Raw genomic sequence first — 18,687 nt, forward strand, 5'->3', positions numbered from 1 at the left:
CGTAAATCAGAAATATTGGCTGATGTATGCAGTAAGTCATCTGGTATGGTATAGTGTGAAAGAGTGGAGCTAAAAAAATCAGACCAAGTCCTGTCTTTGCTCAATAAGAGCTTAAAACTGGGATAAGTGACTTTGCTGCAAATGTTGTTTTTTTTTGGGGGGGGGGGTAAAATTACATATGGAAAAATCCCTAAAGGATTTTTTGATTTGTTGGAAAATTGGAATTTACTGGATATATGGAGACAAACAAATGGTACCACAAAAGTATTCACATACTTTTCAGAAAGACATTTTTTTTTAAATCAAGGATAGAATTGTTCTGGATTTCTAGTTATTAAGAGATATGATAATTTGAACTGATCTTTTCTTTTTAATATTTTAAAAGAAATGAATTTTGGAGATTTTTTTAATTGGTCAATTTATCCTTTACAGACTGTAAATTGAAATGTAACCAAACCATGTGTAAGAAAGTAGGCAAGGTTGCCCTTTGTCACCTCTCTTGTTTATTTTCACTCTTGAAATTTTGAATAGACATTTAAGACATGATGAGAGGATTGGAGGTTTTAAGATTAAAACAGAGAGCTGTAAAGAGCTTTTATAGATGACTTGGTTTTAAATTTTACAGAGAATAGTGGTACAAAGGCTAAATTGAAAGAATTTGGTTCCGTTGCAGGATTTAAAATTTAAAATTAGTAAACAAAACATGTTAACTAAATATATGGAAGTACAAGATCAGGTAGACAATGTAAAGAACTAGTTTTGAAATTGAAAAGAAAATAAAGTGCCTGAGTATAATCTTGACAAGTATAAATTGCATGCAGTTTTAAAATGACTATGTTAAGACATGGAATGAAGTTTTAAAAGATTTGTTAAGATGGAATAAACTGCAGTTGTCTTTGTTTGTCAGCTTATCTGTGATTAAAGTGAATGTTTTACTTAGAATCTAATTTTTTCAGACAATACCTGTATTGTTATCAGACATACTAATTAAACAGTGGTAAAAAGATATATCTAAATGTATATGGCAAGGAGGAAAGTCTTTTGTTAAATATAAGGTATTGCAAGATGCAACCTAAAGAGGAAGATTTGGTTTACCTAATTTGAAAAAAAAATTGCACGTTGTCTTATCTGGATGAAAGAATAATTGTTGTTGAGAAATAAAAGGTTATCAGAACTGAGCTATGGATGGCATGGCTGTTTATGAAATCATAAAGTTGAGGGTAATGTAAACTTTAAGAATCATTATATTAGACATGCATTTCTGAGGATATGGAATAATTATAAACCCAGGCTATGTCCAAAAAGATAGTCATGACTGTCAATACCAGAAGCAGTTTTATAGATATGAAATGTTAATTAAAGAGAAATAACATTGTGATTTATCAGGGCATTTCTGCATTATGCCAGCTGAATGGTGTATCACTAAATATTATCATGCCTCTCAGCTACTCCACACCTTTTTGCAGTCTCACTCCAGTCTGCCGCCTTTTCACGCTTCTTACTCTCCAAAGTGATGCTGGAAATAGAGAAGAGAGCAACGCGGTTTATACGCAGCTCTCTTCTGCATGCCAATCAAGCCAGGCAGCCAATCCCCTTTCTCCATGTTTTAAAGGTCCTGCGATGCCCGCTACTTCTCTGTTTAAATGCCTGTGCATCTAATCATAGATGCATAGTGCTTTCTGAACACCACCCCTTATGGAATCACAAGTTTTGATACTTAAAAAAATAATCTCATTCCTGATTTGTGGGGTAGGGGACTTTAGAGAGGCATGCGTTGTGTTACAATTTTGGGAGAAAGTTATTTCTGGCATCACCTGCATGCTTGTATGCCTATTTATTGCTCCAGGCGGTTCTTAATTTTTTAAAAAGCACTTCCCATCCCTCAGAAGAAAGGAGAGAGAGGTGGGTGTGAGGAGGGAACATTGTAGGTGAAGGTAGCACTTCACCTCCACACATTTCTTTGGCTGGTAGCCTGCTGGTTGCTCTCCCTTAGCTAGATCTAAATAGGCTGGGGAAATCTACTTTATGTGATTCCACAACTAGTGCTTTAAAATGGAGGATGTAGTGAGCAGATTCCTTGTAACCTGCCATGAGCCGTCTTCGGAAGTGGTAGGAAATAAATAGAAATTATAAATAGAATGAATGAATGAATGAATGAATGAACGAACGAACGAACGAACGAACGAACGAACGAACGAACGAACGAACGAACGAACGAACAAACAAACAAACAAACAAATAAATAAATAAATAAATAAATGTATTAATGTCAAAGATTTTAAAGACTAATGTATAGTTGAAACCAGAAGCATTCTTTTTGGGATTGATATACAGCTTGAAAATAGCCATAGATCTTTGTTCTTATATATATGATAATGGCAGTAAGACTATTAGATACTCAGAAATTGAAAACATCAATGATTCCTACAGTAGAAGAATAGATGTTGAAGATGTTGGAATTTGCTGAGATGGCTAAAATAAATTGTGATGATTTTGCGATGATTTTGTAATATCAGTGTTACTACTGATTAATTTTAATTTGGATCAAAGTAAATGTGCCACTATTTGTTGTCAAGAAACTTAGAAATTTTACTGTTTTGTTTCATTTATTATTTTTCCTTTTCTTTCCCTTTACTTTGAACTTTTATTTATTCCAAAGAATTTAATTAAAAATTAATTTTAAAATTGAAAGTGCCTTCATGTCTCCTTATATATTTTTGCAGTATACTTATGCAAATGTTCCCTGCTTATGTTAATCATTTATTTGATCACATTGGTGCAGTACACTACCACTTCTGTTGCTTGCATGGTAACTTGTTATTGGGATCTTGTAGAGCCATTAAAAATATTTCCAGAAGTTGCTTGGGCTTTGAGGAAGAAAGAGTTCTGTATTTGTGATCTCTGTGTTGAAGCTTGATTTTTGGCAAAAGAGTGAAAGTAAGAAGGACTTTTTAGATGATCTCTGATATAGTGAATGAATTGGAAGGGAAAGTAATCAGCATAATGGTAATGAAAACCAACTAATAAATAGTTTTGAGGCATTGTTTACTTTTCAAGGCAACAGATTGCTTACATATTATTAATAGTGATGATGAAGCTAGGGGGTCAAAGCTCTCCCCTGCCCTCTAAGAAGAGGCTAAAAAATGTTTGTGGGTAATACTAATCAGGACATGAAATTTCCTAGGCCAAAAAGGCTTATCTTATCAGATGCAAGAAACAGATAATGAACAGGACATATGCATGAGTTTATGCCCCTATCTTTGAGGTGTTAGGGAGGATATGTTCTCTAAGATAAATTTAAAACCAAACAAACAAAACCTTATATGGATATATATAGAAAGTTAGAATAGTACACTTGAGTGATGACACTTGAGTCAATAGGTCCTTTAATAACTCTCTTAGAGGAATTAGGGACATAATGACAAGCCTCACCCCCTCATAACCCCCACATCTTTCATTGTAAGTTCTGAATAGAGTCTACATACATAAGTAAAGATAAAGGTATCCCCTGTGCAAGCACCGAATCATGTCTGACCCTTGGGGTGACGCCCTCTAGCGTTTTCATGGCAGACTCAATACAGGGTAGTTTTGCCATTTCCTTCCCCAGTCATTACTGTTTACCCCCCAGCAAACTGAGTACTCATTTTACCAACCTCGGAAGGATGTAAGGTTGACTCAACCTTAAGCCGGCTGCTGGGATCGAACTCCCAGCCTCATGGTCAGAGCTTCAGACAGCATTACCACCCTGCGCCACAAGAAGCTCTACATACATACATGCATATAATTCTCCATGCAACTGAGAAGGCTGTTTTTGCTGTCAGCTGAAAACATCTCATTTGTAGGAAGAGTAGCACTAGGTATGATGGGTGCCCCCAACGCAACCCATCTCCTCTCTTTATGTTTCTCCTATAATCTGAGTAAAGCATAATCTGTGTTGTCATCACATGTCTGAGTGTGCTTAGTCTGGCAAGAAGCAGCCAATGAAATGAAGAGTGTATGGGAGTATGGGCGGAGGCACCTAGGGAGGAATGACAACACTGCTCACATGTTATCTGTGTTACTGGAAGAGGAAACCAGAACAGAAACAGGGCTCTGCTTTTCTGTGACAGCCCTGCACATCTGTTTGCACCTGGCTTCTTCTGAGCAAAGTATAATAGCAGTGCTCTGTTACATTTTCTATATTTAGCTGGAAATCTTAAAAACTGTTAGTAATTTGGATTTCTTTTCCATTCTACTCTTTTAATCATCACTATGCATCATTTCTGGCATACAAAACTATAGGACTAAACATCCCTCCCCCTCCTCCCCCCACTCTAATATCATCAAAATATTTGTGGGAGATCCGAGCTGGAGGTAGCCTTAACTATGTATTGCAGGTGGAAAAAAGTAGGGAAATACCAAAGAGATTATATGGTAATACAAGAAAAAACATACTTTTCTCATTTTACTGTTTCACTGTTCTAGCTCTAATTCTACATTTTCTTTGTGTCAAAGTTTAAATGAAGCTGTGTAATCTCCATATTTTTACACTCACACTTTTAATGCCTGTTTGTTTTTAACAAACCCACAAGCACACATATCCCCATAATGTCTGCATTTCCAATAGAATGAGAGGACTCCCTTGCAGTTCCCTGTCAGAGCCTCTTAGTGTCACTGTTGGCCAACCTAGATAGTGGTCCAGAAGTGCCTCCCTTTACAGCTACAGAAAAAAACAGACGACCATCAGTAGTCTTGCTGAGAAGGAGGACATTTTCCTGATTGTAAAGATTAAGAAAAAGAGGAGCCTTTTCTTCCTTGTGGAAATTCCTTTTGTTTTGGTGATAATTTGTTCTCTGCAAAACAAACTGAAGAAGGAACTCTTTTGACAGAGCCTGATGAACAAAAGGCATGAAGGGGATTGTTGGATACTCAGAAGGCAAGTACTGCTTCTTTCTCTGTTGTCTTTGTGCTGCCGGGCTGCGTCAGAGCAGAGTCGTTATTCCATCCCCGAAGAGATGCCAAAGGGATCAATTGTGGGGAATCTCGCCAAGGATTTGGGATTAGATGTCAGAGAACTAGCAAAGAGCAAACTGCATGCTGTATCTGTGTCCAAAGTACAATATTTCAGTATCAATGCAGAGAATGGAAACCTCTTTGTAAATGACAGAATAGACAGGGAGAGTATTTGTGGTAAAAATCCACTTTGTTTAGTTAATTTTGAAGCAGTAGTTGAACATCCTTTGAATATTTTCCATATCACTGTAGCAATTCAGGATGTGAATGATAACAAGCCACATTTTTTAAAAAGCAATATCAACTTAGAAATTATTGAATCTAGTTTGCCAGGGACCAGATTTCTCCTTGGGAAGGCTGAAGATCCTGACATTGGGATGAATTCTGTCCAGAACTACCAGCTCAGTCCCAACCAGTATTTCACTTTGGAAGTTAAAGAGAGTCAAGATGGAAATAAATTTGCAGATTTGGTTCTGCAGAAACCACTGGATAGAGAAAGGGAACAGGCCTTCTGCTTGGTTCTTACAGCTGTAGATGGGGGTGAGCCAAGAAAAAGTGGTACTGCAGAGATATGCATTAATATCACTGATGCCAATGACAACCCGCCCATTTTCACTCAAGAGGTCTACAGGGTCAGTGTGAGAGAAAATGTTCCCATTAACTCTCTTCTGCTCAACGTTCTTGCAACTGACAGGGATGAAGGTTCCAATGCCCAGATCAGGTATAATTTCATCAACATTCCGATGAATGCTATTGAGAAATTCAGCCTGGAAGCAACCAATGGCTCAATTATTCTTACAGAGACGTTGGACTTTGAGGAAACCGAAGAATATACCATGACAATAGCAGCAAAAGACGGAGGTGGGTTAGAGACACAGTGCAAAGTTGAAATAACGGTTGTCGATGAGAATGACAACTCTCCAGAAGTGAATCTCATTTCTCTGTTTAGCCCAGTTCCTGAAGATTCTTTGCCTGGAACTTTAATTGCTCTGATCAATGTGCATGACAGAGATAATGGTGGAAATGGGAAAGTAACATGCACACTTCAAAATGATTCGCCCTTTAACATTCTTCCATCTTCTAATAATTACTACAAGCTTCAGACAGATAGTCCATTAGACCGAGAGAAAAAATCTGCCTATAATATTACAATCATAGCAATTGACAAAGGGACCCCCACTCTTTCCACAGAAAAAGTACTATCAGTAAAGATCTCTGATATCAATGATAATTCTCCCACTTTTGAGAAATCTTCCTACACTATCTACGTGCCAGAAAATAAACCTTCTGGTACTTCCATTTTCACTGTCAAAGCCATGGACCCAGACATGGACCAAAACTCACGGATCACATATTCCATCCTCCACAGCAACATCAAGCAGTTTCCCATCTCTTCATACATCTCCATTAACTCTGAATCTGGTGCTTTGTATGCACAGAGGTCTTTTGACTATGAACAGTTCAGAGAGTTCCAGCTTCAAGTGAAGGCCCAAGATGGCGGCTCTCCCCCTCTCAGCAGCAATGTCACAGTGAGGGTGCTCATCATGGATCGGAATGACAACAGCCCACAGATCCTGTCCCCTTCCCAAGAAGCCAAGGGCTCAGCCTTGTTTGAGATGGTGCCCCGTTCAGCTGAGGCAGGTTATCTGGTCACAAAGGTGGTGGCGGTGGATGCTGATTCTGGACACAACGCCTGGCTTTCCTACCACATCATTCAAGCCACGGAACCGGGTTTCTTCATGGTTGGTTCTCACACTGGAGAGATCAGGACCTCAAGGGCCTTTGTAGAGAAAGATGCTGCTAAACAGAAGCTGGCCATTTTGGTGAAGGATAACGGGCAGCCGTCTCTCTCAGCCACCGTGACGCTGAACCTGGTGTTTGCTGAGAACTTTCAGGAGGCCCTTCCAGAAATGAAAAACCAATCCAGCAGCCCTGACTATCAGTCCGACCTGCAGTTCTACCTGGTGCTGGCCTTGGCTTTGATGTCCTTCTTGTTCCTCCTGACAGTGATTCTGGTCCTTCTCATGAAACTTCGTAAATCAGGGAATCCCAAATTCCTGCAATGTTTTGGTCCTATTCCACCTTCAAAGGCTGGTGCCATCTTCCCACCAAATTTTGAAGATGGGACTTTACCATATTCCTATCAGCTGTGTCTATCCTCAGAATCCAGGAAGAACGAGGTCACTTTTCTGGCTCCCAGTGTTCAGATTGCAGACAACATTCTTTGCAACCCTACACTTGGTGCACCATTGACAGGAAATGAACCAAACAATTTAAATTCTGAGATGGAGAACGGTGACAAGGTAAGCTGGAATTATTTGCATTGCAGATCCCATTATCTTTTACTACCTTTGAAATGGAAGCATGCATATCCTGTCACTGGTTTCTCAGTGTAGGCAAGATCCATTAGGGATTATATAGATTGTCAGTTAGCCTGGATTTTGTATTTCTTCTAGGGGCCTTCAAAATATTGATGTAGACCTTTTGCTATTCCTAAATCACAATGCATTTGGAGGCCCAAAGTTTTAATGTGAGAGAGTTATTTTTTACAACTATGTCAGTTTTGGACTGACTTTTACTTTTACTTTTACACACCAAGGAAATGCATGAAAATGGAAAATGTGTTAATGAGACATTTTTATACTTCTTACAAGTTTCCATATTGTTTGCTTCACATGACTTCTGTATCTTGATAAGCCGTCATAGCTAAAATAAATCAGACAGTCCTTTTTATACTCCTCTACACACTGTGCTCTTAAACTGAGAAAATCCACACTTTCATCGCCAGATGTTTAATAAGTTTATTATTTTCATCATGATAAGCATTCAAAACATATGCGTTCTTTTGAATTTCTCATTGCTGCTGTAGAAAGTTCAGCAGCCAATCAGGAAATGAACAAGATTTTTAATCTTTGACAACCAATTATTCTAGCTGATGGGGGAGAATAGAATTATCAGTTTTTAATTACTGGTAAAGTGATAAATGTCACCTTTTAAATCTTGCTTAGCAGCTAACAAACCTCAGATACTTCTTTGTGCACATTTCATAAGGGCATCTTAAGAACCTATAATTATCTGCAGAATCATCACATGATAAAGTTATAATTTGTCTAGGTTAGTGGCTGTCACTTATCTATAAGATCACACAAATAATTTATTAGGCTTCTGCAAAAGGTTTGTCAAAAGGATGTAGGTAATATGTGTCTCTCCCCCTCTGTGTATGTGTGTGTGTATTGGACTTCCAAAGCTTTCTAAAACACTGTGAGATAGTTATTTAAAATCTGATATACTCTTAGGCTTATATATTCAATTATGCTTGAGAAATGTTATGAGATTTGATTTTCCTTACTTGCAAGTGTTTGGGGTTTTTAAATATTTTTTTTAGTACTCTTTAGTACTCTTAGGGTTAACTTTTACTTGCTTCTCTTAGTGGGTCTTGTATATGTAGATCTAGCAGCTGTCTAGCTAAGGAAAATAATTTTCATCCTAGCTAAGTAGCACAGGCTTAACAAGATGCAAGAACATTATCTCATTACATTGTAATAAATCCTTTGACAAAAGTTCTTGAGAAAAGCCAAAAATACCATGTGAAAGACAACAACATTAAAATACAGCATAACCCAGAGAATCCGTAAGTGCTAGAAATTTGGCAACAACATATTTCTGGATTGGCCAGCAAAAAAGAGATTGTGTGGAATTCAATAGGCAGCTGATATTTACTCAGGACATGTGTAATCCAGAGGCCTCTGAGTGCTGTCAATCCCAGAATAAGCTCCAGATGCACAACAACAGCAGAAGTCAGAATATGGAAATTTGGTGAAGCCTTCCCTGAGCTCTGTAGGTGACAGGACCTTCAGTCTTGCTTATCACAAAAGTGCAGCTATGACCAGTTGGAAGGAGGCTCAGATACAGAGAGAGGGTCAAAGAAGTGGGAATCTCCACTGCAAAAAATAGTGTATACACACCATGCGAGGGCCTGACTCTCATGTGACTCATGATTTACCATAATGTTTATTAAATATAATCTAGTCCAGCACTTTGAACTCAGTATATCCTTCTTTGTCTGGAACAAGCTTAAAGGCGAAAGTGTGAAAATGAAGGAGTTTTCAAAATGTTTGTCTTTCCTGCTCACCAGATGGGGAGGGATTGTGGGTCAGTGATAGAGCATTTCCTTGGCATGCAAGTTCAATTCCCAGCACCTCCAGTTAAAAGAGCCTGACATTCTTTCACTGACATGCCCTTTTATAGTAAATAAAATACTTGAAGAGCGTGCAATTTTCTTTCTGCTATCTTGCTCTCTAAAACTACCTCTTTATCACTATATAAGCCGGACAAGCCATCCTTGTGAACCAAGGAAAATGACTTATCACAGAATCTTTAGTCAAATTATGGCTCAGAACCTAGAGCTTTATTTGTTTGTTTATTTGTTTGTTTATTAGCTCAGTACAATAAAAAGTCTTCTGAGTAGAGGTGCCCCTGGGCCAGAGGCTGTCCTGACCCTAAATGGAAAAACAGCCACACAGCTGAGCTGATGGAAGGGCTGCTCCAGCAGCCAGTCAGCTTTCAGAGTGGGGAAGGAATGTTGGAGGGAAGCACAGCAGGAGCTAGTCTCCCTCAGGGAGAGGGTGGAGATAGTTTTGAGGCCTGCCTCAGTTAAGAGAAGCCAGTTTGGAGGGTAGCTCTGCCTTGGATCGTGGCAGCGGGACTTAACAATGCCTGTGGGAGAGGATGGAGTAGCCTGTCTCTGAAATCATCAGACCTTGCACTATTTAGTCTTACCATTGAGAGATGGCGGGCTGGTGTGGACAGAATTCTGTCAGTGTGAGAGGATCCAACCTAGAGGCTAGTCCAGGGGTAGTCAAACTGCGGCCCTCCAGATGTCCATGGACTACAATTCCCAGAAGCCCCTGCCAGCGAATGCTGGCAGGGGCTTCTGGGAATTGTAGTCCATGGACATCTGGAGGGGCCCCAGTTTGACTACCCCTGGGCTAGTCAGTAAAAGCCTGTTTGTGCCTGAAAGGACTGAAGAAAAGTTAAACCACCTTCGGCAGACATAACTAGCTTGAATTTATGCGCCTCGGCCAGGTCTTTCCACTACCTGGAGACCTGTGGCACTGATCTGTTTGTTGAAATCAACCTGTAAAAAAAAACCCTCTGTTGTTTATATATAATTCCTGCCTCATTGATCTCCGTATTCTGCTTGTGCACCGCAAAACTTACCTCATGGCAGTGAACCTGTTCCTGTACACTTATACCCTAAGAACTGAGGGAAGCTTATAGTTTAACATGAACCTTGTTCCTCAAAAATTATAGATGGCTAACTGAGTCCCCTCAGATGGTAGAAGAGGCCTGTCACAGAGTCCCACTTCGGTCAATACATATTATTTAGATCAGTCAACTTTTTGGTCCATTCAGAATAAAGGAAGGTTATTATGCCTTTCACGGTAGTTTACCAAGCCTCATTGGAAAATTGTTTTTCTGCACACTAAGAGAGTTTTTTTAAAGAACATATAGAATCTCAGGGCATGGGAAATGGACCAATATGGTTCTTTATCACTGCTAATAGGATTTCAATGGAAAGAGTTGGTTGGCTTTTATAATAATAAAACAAACACACAAAACTCAAGGTTTTACATATTGAATTTGAAAGTGCTACCTGCATGTTAAACTTGAGAGGGAATAAAACCCTCTATTACTAGAAAGATACCAATTGCAGTACTCCATTTGAGACTCAGAGTGGCGCCATTGGACAATATACTTGTCATGATGGCGCTGAACACTGAATGATTCCCTGTGCTTGCTCATTTGTGGCTTACATATCAAGAAAACAGCAGAAAACAGACCTTTTCCTTCATTCTTTTCTGGAGAAAAGACAATTTTTAAAAAGAAATATGAACTAAACAGAAACTAGTCACTCTACAGCATCCTGATGAGGATCTGAAACGTCTCAGCTGACCAAAATAAACAAGAAAAGGATGGAAATTGGGATGGAAGGAAGACACAAAGAGAGCAATTGGTTAATAAGAAGGCAAGTACTTCTCTTATTATTGTCTTTGTTCGGCAAAACTGCCTCAGAACAGATTCGGTATTCAATCCCTGAGGAAATGGGAAAGGGTTCTGTTGTGGGAAATCTTGCCAAAGATTTAGGACTGAATAGTGGAGAAATAGCAGATCGCAATCTTCATGTACTTTCTCTAGGTAAAAAGCAATATTTTACTGTCAGTGAACAAAATGGAAACCTATATGTGAATGAGAGGATAGATAGAGAGGAAATCTGTGGGAAAACTGCACTCTGCCTAATTACTTTTGAGGTCATGGTTGAAAATCCCATGAATATTTTCCATGTAAATGTTGCAATCCAGGATATTAATGATAACACTCCACGTTTCTTAAATGAGGACATCAGGCTAGAACCCAGTGAATTAACTTTGCCAGGAGCCAAGTTTGTTCTCGGGTATGCTGCAGATCCAGATGTTGGGATCAATTCTCTCCAGAATTACATACTCATGCCTAATCAGTATTTCACGCTGGAAACTAGAGAGAGAGAAGATGGAAATAAATATGCAGAATTAGTCCTGAGTAAACAGTTGGATCGAGAAAGTGAAAGCAGTTTCCATATAACCGTTATGGCGGTAGATGGAGGGAAGCCTGCCAAAACTGGCTCAGCCAAAATCTGGGTAAATGTCATTGATGCCAATGACAACACCCCTGTTTTTGTGCAAGAAATATACAAGGTCAACTTGAAGGAAAATGCCCCCAAAGGAACTTCAGCAGTACAGGTGAAAGCCACCGACAGAGATGAAGGTTCCAATGGCCAGATCAGCTATAGCTTCAGCAGCATTGCTGAAAGTGCTCGCGAAAGGTTTTTGCTGGATCCCCAAAATGGGACAATTACAGTTATTGCAACACTGGACTTTGAGGAAGCAGATGCATACACTATGACAGTAGAAGCCAAAGATGGTGGTGGATTGGTTGCGCATTGCAATGTTGAAATAAAGATATCAGATGAGAATGATAATGCCCCGGATATTATCCTTGTCTCCTTATCTAGTCCTGTACCTGAAGATTCCGCATCTGGAGTATTAATTGCTGTCTTCAATGTAAATGATAGAGATGTTGGAGAAAATGGAAAAGTCACTTGCCAATTACAAAATGATCTGCCCTTTAAAATAATATCAACATCTAGTAACTACTATAAACTTCTTACAGAGGGTACCCTAGATAGAGAAAACACACCTGAGTATAATATCACAATTACAGCTACAGACAAAGGCATTCCGTCTCTCTCTATGCAAAAAACTATCACAGTAAAGATTTCTGATGTTAATGATAACCCACCTGTCTTTGAGAAATCCTACTATACAGCATATGTACAAGAGAACAACCTCTCTGGAGTTTCCGTTTTCAGTATCAAAGCCTCAGATCTGGATCAGGATCACAACTCAGAAATCATTTACTCTATCCTTAACAGCAAGATCAAAGAGCTGCCTATCTCCTCTTGTATTTCCATCAACTCTGAAACTGGCACAATCTATGCACAACGATCCTTTGACTATGAACAATTCAGAGATTTTGAGGTTCAAGTGAAGGCCCAAGATGGAGGCTCTCCTCCCCTGAGCAGTAATGTCACAGTGAAAGTGTTTATTGTGGACCAGAATGACAACAGACCTCAGATCCTCTACCCTTCCCCGGGAGTGGAAGGCTCCGCCTTGTTTGAAATGATTCCGCGTTCAGCTGATGCAGATTACCTGGTGACCAAGGTGGTAGCAGTGGATGCTGACTCTGGGCACAATGCCTGGCTCTCCTACCACCTGCTACAGGCCACTGAGCCAGGACTCTTCACAGTTGGACACCATACTGGAGAGATCAGGACATCTCGAACTTTTTTAGAAAGGGATGCTGTGAAGCAGAGGGTGGTCATCTTAGTAAAAGATAATGGGCACCCATCACTCTCTGCTACAGTGACTCTGAACATGGTGTTTGCAGAGAACTTCCAGGAAGCCCTTCCAGAAATGAAGAACCAATCCGTTAGTCCTGATTATCAGTCTGATCTACAGTTCTATCTGGTGTTGACCTTGGCTTTGATCTCATTCTTATTCCTCTTGACAGTGATTTTGGCCATTCTGATGAAGCTTCGAAAATCAGGGAATCCCAAATTTTTACAGTGCTTTGGTCCAGTTCCTTCAAATACTGGTACCATCTTTCCACCAAACTATGAAGATGGAACATTGCCTTATTCCTACCAGGTTTGTCTGTCCTCAGAATCCCAAAAGAATGAATTTACATTTCTGACACCTAGTGTTCAGATTGCAGACATTGTTCTTTGTGGTGACAAATCTGGTATGCCTTTTATAGGCAATGAAGCAAACACTTCAAATTCTGAGATACAGCATGGTGACCAGGTAAGTTTTCTTTTTAGAATCAATTTATGTTGTATATCCATAATCCTTTTTAGAAAACGGGTATGGTTGCTTACAACGGGTATGGCGGGTAATGGCGGGTATGGTTGCTTACAACTCTCTTCCAATGGCCAAGTTGAATTTTCTTATAAACATCTTTTTCATAATATGATTAAAATATTTCATAAGTAAGATCACCAGATTTTAACATTGGTAAAGCGGGACACCATTGACCGGGGGGGGGGGGTCTTGATTAAAAATTTGGTCTATATGGAGCAAAAAAAAGTTTTATAGAATGCATAGAACACAGAAATATTATTGTAATATATATTTTTTTAAATTTCAACATAAGTACAATTTGCCAGGTACCCACAGATGTCCCTCTGGGATGGACTAATGGACTAAGTGGAATAATCTGGTCACCTTAGTCATAAGAGAATGAGAATGAGAAATCTTACTGTATAGTGATGCAGTGTTTGAAGAGTCTGTCAGTTTACTATATACAGTTAATATACAATGTTTTGATACCCTGAGATTGCTCTATTTATGTTATTTTATTTATTATTTTATTTAGATTTATATACCACATTCCCTTGTGGCTTTACTAGAAGGGCTTAATTAATTGCTTGCTGTCACATCTAAGTTTCACAGCCAAATGTGTGAAAAGTCTGCAGTGGGAAGTAATGTACTTGTGTTGGGTTTGGGTAATATGAAAGCATTATCTCTGGTCACTAATCCATGACAGTTCACTCCCATGTGAAGATCTAAATGTAGCTGGCCTCTGAGAAGATTTTCTTCCTTCTTATCCTGGTATTTAATTGATTGTTGTCGTTTTAAGAGTATAATAGAAAGGAAAGGAATGGATGAAAGTACACAAATGATAATAGTACTCTAGTAGTTTAGCCTTCGAAAACCAATTATTTGAATGGATTTAGGTGTAACTCTTCTTACACTTCAAGTCATGCACATTTATTCCAAATGTAAAGAAGAAAGTATAGTAACAGAGTAATAAAGGCAGATAATTACATGTATTTGGAATGGAAAGAAACCAAGAATAAGTTTTAAAATACTTCAAGATGAGAAAAAGAGAGGAGCGTTAGCAGTACCAAATACAAAATTATATTTTCAAGAGACATGTTTGGTCTGGACTGTGGACGGGATTAAAAACCTAAGACAAAGAATAGTGAAACTTAAATCAGCAGACCTAAAAGTAGTTCTTTTAAGGATTATACTATTAGTTTGTGGATTGAAAAGTTGAATTGTTTGAAAATATCTTCTTGGATTAAATAAAGCAAGCTTCATATGTTCATGTTTCCTCATATTTTCGATATTAAAATTCCTATGATGTTTTCAACATGGACTGTTTGTTATAACATAAACAGTAAAGAATATTGGATGGCATCATATTTTTAACAGTTTTGAATACACAAAAACCATTAGAGTGGAACATATTAGAAAATGTGGATCCCTTTCAAGATATCAAATTAACAGAAGGAAAACAAAAATGATAATGAAATTCTTAATGCAACAACAAGAAATAGATATTATAAAGAGGGCAGTAGCCACCAATCCTGTTAAATATCTAGGGATAAATGTGACTATACAGAATTGTAGTCTTTTCAAAAATAATTATTTGAACACCTGGAAACTGATACAAGCAGACTTCTTGGCTGGGTAGACTTTCATCAATCAAAATGAATGTTTTGTCCCCCAAAAAATATTTTAAATTCCAAATGCTACTGATACTTAAAGAAGAAAGAATAGTGATGGAGTAGCAAAGTCCAATAAATACAGGTTTTTGGAATGGAAAGAAATCAAGAATAGGTTTGAAAATACTTCAAAATGAGAAAAAGAGAGGATAGTAAGCAGTTACAAATATAAAATTACATTATCCAGAAGCACGTTTGGTCTGGATTGTGAACTGGATTAAAAATCCAAAGAATAGTAGAATTTGAATCACCAGACCAAGGTTTACATAATTATTGATAGATGAAGAAATCAACCAAAATGATCACAAAAAACGAGTCATATAAGCAGGGGTGGACTTTAGATAATGATTCACAAACAAGAATTTATTGAGTCCTCCAAATTCTCCACTTATGTCTCCAAAGAAGCTGCCATTATTATTATTATTATTATTATTATTATTATTATTATTATTATTATTATTATTATTATTATTATTATTATTATTATTATTATTCCCTGCCACTCCCATAGGCCGGCATGTGGCGAGTTACAACAGTCCTTGATAAAAATCCCAAATAAAATGCCCATTAAAACAGGATACAACAATAGTACATTATAATAAAACATAACATGGTGGTAATAGTGCACAACATCCATCCCCCCCCCCGAGTATCTAGTAGTGGGGGTTGGAAGAGGGCCATCAATATCACATTGGCCCAGGGTGCTATCTAGCACTAGCACTGGCACTGGGGGAGCCCAAATCGATCTTTTATTTTACAAGAAATAAAAGTAGATTCTTAACATATGGCAATATGGTAAATGCTGAGGGAAAATTCAAGTCCTCGCAAGATATAAGATAAAGTAATCAATATCCAATGGCTATTGGATTACCAATCAGTTTCATTATTAAAGAAGATAATCAACATGGAAAGTGGAGCTCTAAGAGAGATGGCTGAGTTTGATCAGCTGATTGCAAAACAAAAAGATAATTTACTATAGTGGTTATATGAGCTATTCTATTTGAAACATAAGAACATTGAAACATAAGAAATCTGTGATTCAATACATGCAGAATTTTAGAGAATAAATACATGTGCACTAATGAGAATGATTTTATAGAAAAGAAATTAAGTTCTCAGCCATTCAGATGTCAAAAGAAAATTCGTATTAAATGTTTTCAGATAATATATTACTCCAAATGATATTGAGAAAAAAGATGAAAACTATAAAGGAAAATGTAGGCAATGTCAAGATATAAATCTTTTACCATAAGTGGTGGACTTGTAAAAAAGCCAGCATTGTGTAGTGGTTAAGAGTAGCAGCCTCTAATCTGAAGAACCGGGTTTGATTCCTCACACCTCCACATGCAGCCAGCAGAGTTACCTTGGGCTGGTGTGGTGGCAAGTCCCTGGCTGTGCTGAAGTCCCAGGGAAACCAGGAGATGCTGGCTGAGATTGGCCTTGTGCTGGCCTTGGAGCTCACAGAATTCCCAGCTGTGCTTGCTGTCAGTTCTGGCTGGAGGCCAACTGCACATTGAAGGAATGTTACACAGCGACCAATTATACATAGTGGCAGCCATGCCAGGCCGCCATCAGTTCCATGCAGCGGGGCAGCATGCCTCATGGCTTCCCATGTACACAGAGGGGATGAAATCCCCTGGCACACATGGTCCACCATGGAGTTGTATAGGCACAGATACAACTCCAGGGCAGACAGGTTCCACCATGCAATGGCAGGGAGCATCCCTGCACGAGGCTGGGATAGCATGGCAATGCTATCCCCCCATTGTGGGGATCAGTGAATGCCCACTTTGGATTTACAAAGCTGTGTCCCTGCTGGGACACTGTAGGCGGGGAGGAGCCGGGCCTAAATGGCCCAGCTCTTCCTCGTATGCACAGGCCTGGCCCAGAATGGGCACCATTGGTACCCACGTTAAGAATGATGATGCGTGACATCAGTGGCCCTAAAGCAGGCCAGGACTGGGAGGGAGCTGGGCTGATAGCAACATTGTGTATCTATGAGGATTTGTCCCACTGACATGCGAGCACTGGCCCAGCATACCCCTTCTGGGCATAATTTGTCATAGAGTCCAGGCAGTGATTTACCAGTACATGGGCCAAAGTCAAGGGGGATGTGGCAAGGCAGCATAGTCATGAGGTGGCCCAAGGGTCAAGGCAGGCAATTAAGAGTGGCCATTGAGAATGACAGAGCTGTGAGAGTTAAGTTAAGAGGATCACGGAGCATCATATAGGGAAGTGGGACCAATAGTACTTTTCTGAGGGAAATAGCTCTTAGTAAAATGGATCAATCCCTTTCAAGTGTTTATGAAGAAAAAATTGGAACTTGTGTGTATGTTCATGCCTTCACAAATCTAAATATTTTTAGACAAAAAGTTTACTTAATTACTGACTTAGAGATCTCTCCCCAATTTTAAAGACCTATCCATAGAACCAAACAACTGCTCTATTGTGACAAATTATTTGTCGTATATAGTTATACAAAGTTACTTCATTCCTACTGCCTGTTCACCTGCTAAGTTTAAAACCTGAAACCTGACTGACATCTGACGACCTTTTCCCTTCAAAAAGGAAACAAAGCAGTTCATTTGTTTTGCATTACTATTAGTTTTTGTTGCACCTTAATCTGATTCCTACAAAGGATTTTTTTTCTAGTTCCTGCATTCGCTAGACTGGGTCAGAACATATCTATATATATTTAAACAACTGGATTGGACAGATAAAGAAACAGAGAACAAGAAAAGGGACTGTCCAGAAAAGCAAAAGGGAAGCAGGAGATCTTAACTCAATGGTGTAATAGAGATAATTCAAACTCCCAAGTACCAGGCTTGTTTTTGCAGCAGAATGGGTGCTGATGAATTTGTCAGGCAATTTGTATGTAAAACAATTAACTGGTAAAGAAAAATAAATGACATTTCCCCAATGAAGAGATATTATTATGTTGTGCAAATGATGTGCAAATAGTAAAAGTAACTTTACCAGGATTATACTTGACTACGTATATTTATTGTGTTTTTTGCTGGATTATTTTTCTGGATTACTGAGGCCCTGCTAAATGTTGCTGAACTGGGCTGTGAGTCTCAGAGGCCTATGACAGAATAAAATATGTTTGCCTTCAGGGTGCCACAAGACTCCTGCTCATTTTTGCTACTAGCATGGCCATCCACCTGTAAGAGTAACTGTTCATTACAGAAAAACAGATGGAGAGGAAATATGTGATAGAACAGAAAACAAATTCAAGTGTAAAATCACAGTTTCTACTCTGGAATTCAGTAAAATCATAGGTGAAAAAAATTGTTAAATGAAGTTTATTAAAATACATGGATGCATAAAACTGCCTTTACTGAATCAGACCATTAATATTGTCTATTCAAACCGGTCATCGTTCTCCAGGGTTTCAGATGTAGGTCTTTCTCATCACATGATGCTTGGTCCTTTTAGAGATTCCAGGGATTAAAACTGGGACCTTCTGCCTGCTGCAAATGCTCAGCAACTGAGCAATGGCCCCTCCCAGGACTGCTTCTCAAATAGTGCTTTTTTTCTTCACAGTTGGAGAAAAACATGCTTTCACATTGTGTATATTCCTAACA

At 38.7% G+C, this 18,687-nt stretch overlaps 1 protein-coding gene and 2 pseudogenes across 2 annotated transcripts in view; all 3 read left to right on the forward strand.

Annotated features, from left to right (window-relative positions):
• The window catches only part of LOC143823452 (protocadherin gamma-A6-like), a 285,370-nt gene that overhangs the window by 72,411 nt on the left and 194,272 nt on the right, over positions 1–18,687 (forward strand). The gene's annotated exons all lie outside the window — the stretch shown is intronic.
• On the forward strand, positions 3,654–10,775 carry LOC143823969 (protocadherin gamma-B5 pseudogene; annotated as a pseudogene).
• On the forward strand, positions 10,384–13,486 carry LOC143823970 (protocadherin gamma-B5 pseudogene; annotated as a pseudogene).

Source organism: Paroedura picta, chromosome 14 (genome assembly GCF_049243985.1).
Source record: "Paroedura picta isolate Pp20150507F chromosome 14, Ppicta_v3.0, whole genome shotgun sequence".
Taxonomy (NCBI): Eukaryota; Metazoa; Chordata; class Lepidosauria; order Squamata; family Gekkonidae; genus Paroedura; species Paroedura picta.